We start from the raw sequence: 8,417 nt of genomic DNA, 5'->3' as shown, positions 1-8,417 counted from the left end.
AATCATTACCTGAAGGGGCGATTGATACATGGGATGTTTTAGTTGAAAATTTTCTTAAACAATTCTTTCCAGCATCTAAAGCCGTAAGACTTCAAGGAGAAATTGTTACGTTCACACAAAAGCCAAATGAAACTCTGTATGAGGCGTGGACAAAATTTGGAAAGTTATTGAGAGGATGTCCGCAACATGGTTTAGACACTTATCAAATAGTACAAATATTCTACCAAGGATGCGACATCACTATAAGAAAAGACATCGATATAGCAGCTGGTGGTTCCATTATGAAGAAAACCGCAACTGAAGCTTACAAAATTATTGATAACACTGCTTCCCACTCACATGAGTGGCACCAAGAAAAAGATATCGTTAGATCATCTAAAGCGGCTAGAGCTGATTCTAGCCATGACTTTGATTCCATTTCCGCAAAGATAAATGATGTCAAGAGACGAATGGAAAAGATGACTAAAGATATTCACTCAATACGAATTAGTTGTGAGCAGTGTGGAGGACCACATTTGACAAAAGATTGTCTCAGTATTGAACAAACAATGGAACAAAGAGAGAATGTTTCATACATGAACCAAAGGCCCGTAAATAATTATCAAAATAATTATCAACCGCCAAGACCAATCTACAATCAAAACCAGAATTATAACCGAAATGTTCCATACAACAACCAATAAGGTCCTAGTAATCAACAAGTATCTAATAATACTTACAATCAGCAAAGACCTATTTTTCAAAATAAACCACCACAAATCGATGATAAAAAGTCAAATTTGAAAGATATGATGTCGAAGCTAGTTGAATCTCAAACGCAATTTTTCACATCTCAGAAACAAACTAATGAACAAAATGCTCAAGCATTTAGAAATCAACAAGCTTCTATTCAAAATTTGGAACAAGAAGTAAGCAACCTAGCAAGGTTGATAGGTGAAAGAAAACCGGGAAGTCTACCTAGTGATACAAATGCTAACCCCCGGAATGAAACGGCTAAAGCCGTTACCACAAGAAGTGGTATTACACTTAAACCACCTGAAATGCCTGTAATTTCTGATGACGATATTCCTAATCCACAAGAACCACAGCCTGATCAAGATAAGGAAACAGAACCGGTAGTTGAAAAGGTTAATGAAGATAACACAGTTAAGGTAAAACCTTATGTTAAACCATACCAACCACCACTTCCTTACCCGAGTAAAATGAGAAAAGAAAGACTTGAAGCCGAGCAATCTAAATTCTTGGATATGTTTAAACAAATAAATGTCAATCTTCCTTTCATTGATGTGATTTCAGGAATGCCTAGATATGCTAAATTCTTGAAAGATCTAATCACAAATAGAAAGAAAATGGAAGAACTCTCGGCTGTTACAATGAATGCTAATTGTTCTGCAGTACTATTGAATAAGATACCAGAAAAACTTTCAGATCCAGGAAGTTTCACAATTCCATATTTTCTGGATAGTCTTAGTTCAATAGAAACATTGGCAGACTTAGGTGCTAGTATAAATCTAATGTCGTATTCACTATACGCTAAACAAGACCTTGGAGAATTGAAACCAACACGAATAAGCATACAACTAGTCGATCTATCAGTAAAATATCCTAGAGGGATAATGGAGAACATGCTGGTTAAAGTTGGTACTTTAGTATTTCCAGTAGATTTTGTTATTCTGGACATGGAAGAAGATTCTCGAGTTCCTCTCATATCAGGAAGACGATTCTTAAACACGGCTAAAGCAATAATAGACGTGTTCGGTAAAAAACTGACCCAAAGTATAGAGGACGAAAGTGTTACCTTTTCTATTGATAGAGCTATGCAACAACCGCAATCTACAGATGATACATGTTATTATATTCAAACTATAGATGCACATGCAGAATTGTTAGAAGAATTTCCAAAATTACAAGGAACAGGAGAATGTTCTTTAGGAGAAGGAACTGAACTAATTGATGAAACTGAAATGTTAGCCACACTCATAGCTAATAGATATGAACCAATAATAGAAGAAATTCAAATGCTAAAAGAGGAAGACAGATATCGATACAAATCATCGATAGAAGAACCACCGACATTAGAGTTAAAGCCACTTTCAACCCATTTGGAACATGCTTATTTACATGGTGAAACTGAATTACCTGTAATAATATCGTCTTCTCTTACTGAAAATGAAAATTCTCAACTCATTTCTGTAATAAAAGCTCATAAACCAGCTATTGCATGGAAGATTCATGACATTAAAGGCATAAGTCCTTCGTATTGCACACATAAAATTCTTATGGAAGAAGGTCATAAAACCTATGTGCAATGCCAACGAAGACTAAATCCTAATATGCAAGATGTTGTTAAGAAAGAAATTATTAAACTGCTAGATGCAAGTTTAATTTATCCAATTTCTGATAGTCCATGGGTAAGCCCAGTTCAATGCGTACCTAAGAAGGGTGGCATGACTGTCATCACAAATGAGAAAAATGAGCTTATTCCTACTAGGGCTGTAACAGGATGGCGTGTCTGTATTGATTATAGAAAATTAAATGACACCACTAGAAAAGATTACTTTTCCTTACCTTTTATTGATCAAATGTTGGAAAGATTAGCCGAAAATAGTTACTATTATTTTCTTGACGGTTTCTCTGGATACTTTCAAATTCCAATCGCACCCGAGGATCAAGAGAAAACCACATTCACGTGCCCTTATGGTACTTTTGCTTACAAACGCATGCCATTTGGACTTTGCAACGCCCCTGCAACCTTTCAAAGGTGCATGATGGCGATTTTTCACGACATGATAGAATAATGCATGGAAGTTTTCATGGATGACTTTTCAGTCTTCGGTGATACATTCGAATCATGTCTAGTTAATCTTGAACGAATGCTTATTAAATGCGAACAATCAAATCTAGTTCTTAATTGGGAGAAATGCCATTTCATGGTTAAAGAAGGCATCGTTCTTGGTCATAAAATTTCAAAGGAAGGAATTGAAGTGGATAGAGCTAAAGTAGATGTAATTGCTAAACTTCCACATCCCACCAATGTTAGAGGAGTTAGGAGTTTTCTAGGGCATGCCGGTTTTTACCGACGTTTCATAAAAGATTTTTCTAAAATTGCCACTCCTATGAATAAACTCCTAGAAAAGGATGCTCCATTCATCTTTTCAGATGAATGCATCAAATCTTTTAATATTCTTAAAGAAAAACTCACTGATGCGCCGATCATGATAACTCCAAATTGGAATCTACCATTTGAACTCATGTGCGATGCAAGTGATTTTGCAATGGGAGTCGTTTTAGGACAAAAGATTGAAAAACGATTTCAACCTATTTATTACGCTAGTAAGACGTTACAAGGAGCACAAACGAATTACACAACTACTGAAAAAGAACTCCTTGCTATTATCTTTGCTTTTGACAAATTTTGTTCATATCTCGTTCTAGCTAAAACGGTGGTCTATACTGATCATTCTGCTCTTAGATACCTATTTTCAAAATAAGATGCCAAACCACAATTAATCCGTTGGATCTTACTCTTACAAGAGTTCGATATTGAAATTCGAGACAAAAATGGAGCAGAAAATTTCGCCGCTGATCATCTTTCTCGTCTTGAAAATCCTGAATTAGAAGTTCTAAATGAATCGGCCATACAAGATAACTTTCCTGATGAATATCTATTGAAGATCGATTATAATGAAATTCCATGGTTTGCAGACTATGCAAACTATTTAGTATGTGGATTCCTTGAAAAAGGGTTGTAGTACCAAAAACGAAAGAAATTATTTAGTGATATAAAACACTATTTTTGGGAAGATCCACATTTGTTTAAAGTTGTCCCTATGGAATAATACGCCGATCTGTATTCGGGGATGAAGCCAGTCAAATATTAAACCATTGTCACACAGGACCAACAGGAGGGCATTATGGGCCTCAGCTTACAGCAAGAAAAGTCTACGATGCTGGATTCTATTGGCCTACAATTTTCAAAGATGCACACCTTCTTTGCAAATCCTGTGATGCTTGTCAAAGGGCTGGAAAAATAAGTCAACGTGATGAAATGCCACAAAATGTCATTCAAGTATGTGATGTATTTGACATTTGAGGTATTGACTTTATGGGTCCATTTCCAAAATCTCATAATAATCTCTACATTCTCGTTGCCATTGATTATGTATCTAAATGGGCGGAAGCACAAGCTCTCCCAACTAACGATGCACGAGTTGTAGTCAACTTCTTAAAACGTCTTTTTCAAGGTTTGGAACACCGAAAGCTTTAATAAGTGATCGGGGTACTCATTTTTGTAACAATCAACTTGAGAAAGTTCTCAAAAGATATGGAGTAACTCATAAAATCTCAACCGCTTATCATCCACAAACAAGTGGACAAGTTGAAAATACCAACCGAGCATTAAAACATATTCTAGAGAAAATTGTAGGATCAAATCCGAAGGAATAGTCCATGAAATCGGAGGATGCACTCTGGGCTTTTAGAACAGCCTACAAAACTCCAATTGGAACCACACCTTTTAAACTCGTTTACGGAAAAGCATGACACCTTCTAGTAGAAATTGAACACAAAGCATTTTGGGCTTTGAAGACATGTAATCTAGATTTACATGAAGTCAGACGTCTACGGTTAAGTCAACTAAACGAATTAGAAGAATTAAGACATGAAGCGTATGAAAATTCGTTAATCTATAAAGAAAGAACGAAGAAATGGCATGATAAAAGAATCATAAGTTCAAAAGAATTTAGAGAAGGAGACAGAGTTCTTCTTTTCAATTCACGATTCAAGCTATTTCCTGGAAAATTGAAATCAAGATGGTCTGGACCATTCATAGTTAAAAGATTTTTTCCATACGGAACAATAGAGTTAATAAATTCAAATGGGATTGAATTTAAGGTTAATGGTCACAGAGTTAAACATTACATAGATAATCCAATGGAAGTTGAAGATGAAGTTAATCACAATTTCGATACCACAGCTAACTAAGTTTGGGAAAATTTGAATCTTTTTAGGGTAATATGCATTTCTGTTAGAGTTAGATATTCTGTTTTCGTGTAGTTCTCGAGAATGGAATCCGAATGGTCTTTCCCTAGCAGACCCTAAAGAACTAGTCTTCTCCATCCATTCTGAATTTTTATTTTTTTAGGTTTTACGAGATGAAGAATTCCTTTGATCTAAACCATGGTCTAATGCTACACACTATGATTACTAAACGTAATAATGACACACTTCCGAGTGAACTGGTATCATTCATAAGAGGAAGATGTGACGAAGTAAGGAAAGAACTCAGGAAAGATCATCATAAGATACATTTTGGTAAAGAAAAATCAAAATCCGCAACAAAAAGAAGAGCACGACACCTTGAAACATGTTATAAATGCGGAAAATGGTCACACGAAGGTAAATGTTCGAACAATCAAACATATTCAAATACCGAATTTGTTACTCTATGCAGAGAAGAACCGTTCATATGTTTAGAAGAAAAGATATTGAAGAATCGAGGTTACGCTTACGTAGCTATGGAAAACCAAATCACACGACTCTCCTATGAGTCGGCTAAAGCAGGTCTCTGAGAATTCTATCTCATAGGTAAGTATGTACAGTTTTTATTTTTATTTTATTGCTTTTAACCTTTTGATAATAAACGCTAAACCGTTCGCTATAAAGTATTAAATTGGTATTCAATAAAATTAGGTATGCGAAACCGAAATTATTGATATCATACAAAAATTTATTACATCACTGCGAAATTTACCGTTTATTCTTAAGGTATAAATATCTTTAATCAATCAATCTAAAATATTTCAAAAATTCGTCAGGAGTAAAACTAGGTAATATAGCAGAAATTACTTTACCGAAAAGAGGGGCGTATATTTTCGATAATATTTGATTGATTAAAGTGGGATAAAAGACCAAAAAGAGTTTTAATTTTATCTTTACCATGTTTTTAAAATTAATATTATAAATTTTTAAAATCAATATATTTAAGTTTGTAAATATTTTAAACTACTATTTTTAATATAAGTTTGTAAAATTAAAAATATTAATTATATTTAAATGAACTTTTAATTTTATGCATTTTAAATTTAAGTTTGGTGTGAATTTAAAAACAAAAATTTACTTTATTTCACTAAGCTAAAAATATGATTTTTAAAATTCGTCGTGAGTTGAAGACTAGGTCATTGAACCGAAATTGCTTTACCCGAGGGCGGGACGAGAAATTTTATTATCATTATTTTTAATCTTATTGATCTAAAGTATGCCAAAAACATTTATAAAAAAAAGGGCAATATGTTTGGAAACTTTGGTAAAATTTAAACATTTTTCTACGCTAATCACCCTCAATAATTTAAATTGTACTGATTTCTTGCAAATGAGGGCATTGCAAGATCTTAAGTGTGGGAAGGGGTTAAATTCTTTCGGATTTTTAAAATTTTAAATTTAAACACTTGATTACCATTAAAAATACTAGTAACGCAGTAGTTGTATTAGAATGTAGTGCTCTCTAATAATAAAGAACAGCCCTAGTCTTATATACTGACTACCCAATTCTAGTAAAAATTTTCAAAATTTTCAAATAAATGAATTCAAAATCATGTTTATACATATTTATGAACGATAAAACTAGGTGTTAACGCCGAAATTATTGTTACCTCGGAAAGGACATAAATTGAGAAACAACCCAAAATGTTAGAATTCATTTAAAATGGAATAGAGGAAAATAAGTAGGCAAAGAAAGGAAAATAAAAGCCAAGTGTGGGAAAAATTTACCAAGTTATTTAGAACAAATGTCACATATTTTTGTACAAATAATTGAAGATACTTTTGTTTTGGACAAAATTAACTGTTTTACCCGGTAAATTGTAATATATTTGAAAGAAAGATGGATCTACACGATGAATCAATTCCGTCATTAAAAGGAAGTAAAGTCTTCCGAAAAAGACACGCGCTTCTTGATTTAGGTCAGGAAGTTGTCGTCCAGACCAGTTGTAGAGTCTACGAAAAACCTTGAAAAGTTTTCTCGAAAATCAGCTAAAAATCCACGGACCTCAGCATCAAACAGGGTCGCCAAGTGGTCAGACTTATCCTAACCATGAGAGGATCTGTCTCGTACAATGGGGGCACCATGCAAATTAGCTTATAAGAATAATGAATCAGATCCCCAGAAATGATAATTTCCTTAAAGATCAAAATCAGCTTTTAAGACTGATATTACTCAATCCTTGAGATTGACCTTAAAGATTGAGAATTACAAACTCATGGAATTCGATGATATCTAAACTCGAGCTTGAACGAGAAAATATTTTGATCAAACTACAAACCGCTTTGTTTTCTGAAAACCCATTTTAAATGCGTTCATTACCATTGAACGTAAAATTCTAAGAACTCACCTGGAATTCATTAGGTCACCTGAACCAAATCAGGTGTCAACCGTAAGAACGGTGGTTGCATAGCATGGTCGAAGACAGGACCTTGTGCCAGACCGAAAAAATATAGGATGATCTTTACTATTGCTCCTACCAAGGATAGTAATTGTATCCGACACGTTATAGACTGTAATCAAAAGCATGTCACAGGACATTGCCTTAACAGTTTCTTGTTCAACGCTTTCCTTTACAACCGGACGGTAGTTTACCGAAAGGTAATATACGGAGCAAGTATACTGGACGTGTTGCTTTCCTAATACAAGGTTAGCAAGTGGGTGACACAAAACCGCAAGTTTTTGAGCTAAAATTTTGAAATCTGAAACCCACAAAACCCACAAAAACAATTTGCAAACACCGGTGAAGGGTTATTCTGGAAAACTTATCTAGGGTAAAAGCTAGATTGAATTTTCAAAAAGATCAAATGTTTTCATAAAGATCCAATTTCCTTAAGGATCTAAATTTTCATAGTCATATGGGACTGTAAACCACTTCGTTACTACCATTGTTCATACTGCCGTATAAAAATCACTGATGTACAAAGTGTGAAGAATAAAGAAGTGATTCTAGTATTTTTATTTCAAGACTATATTGCTTGAGTACAAGCAACGCTAAAGTGTGGGAATATTTGATAATGATAAAAACGAACATATATTTCATAGCATTATCCCTCAAGAAAGACAAGCTTTTAGCTGCAATTGTTCTATTTACAAGTGATATTTGTTTAAATAATAAAAGGTGAAGACAAAAGACAGATTCGACGAATTGAAGACGCAAATGACCAAAAAACTAAAAAGTACAAAGTACAAATCACGAGGTTCAAATTATTGATGAGAAACGTCTAAAAGTTACAAGTGTACGAGCCGCAAAACGCAAAGTACAAGATATTAAATTGTACGCAAGGACGTTCAAAAATCCGGAACCGAGACCAGAGTCAACTCTCAACGCTCGACGCAACGGACTAAAAATTACAAGTCAACTATGCACATGAATATA

The sequence above is a fragment of the Rutidosis leptorrhynchoides genome, chromosome 11 (genome assembly GCF_046630445.1).
Source record: "Rutidosis leptorrhynchoides isolate AG116_Rl617_1_P2 chromosome 11, CSIRO_AGI_Rlap_v1, whole genome shotgun sequence".
NCBI lineage: Eukaryota > Viridiplantae > Streptophyta > Magnoliopsida > Asterales > Asteraceae > Rutidosis > Rutidosis leptorrhynchoides.
This window is presented reverse-complemented; position numbering follows the sequence as displayed.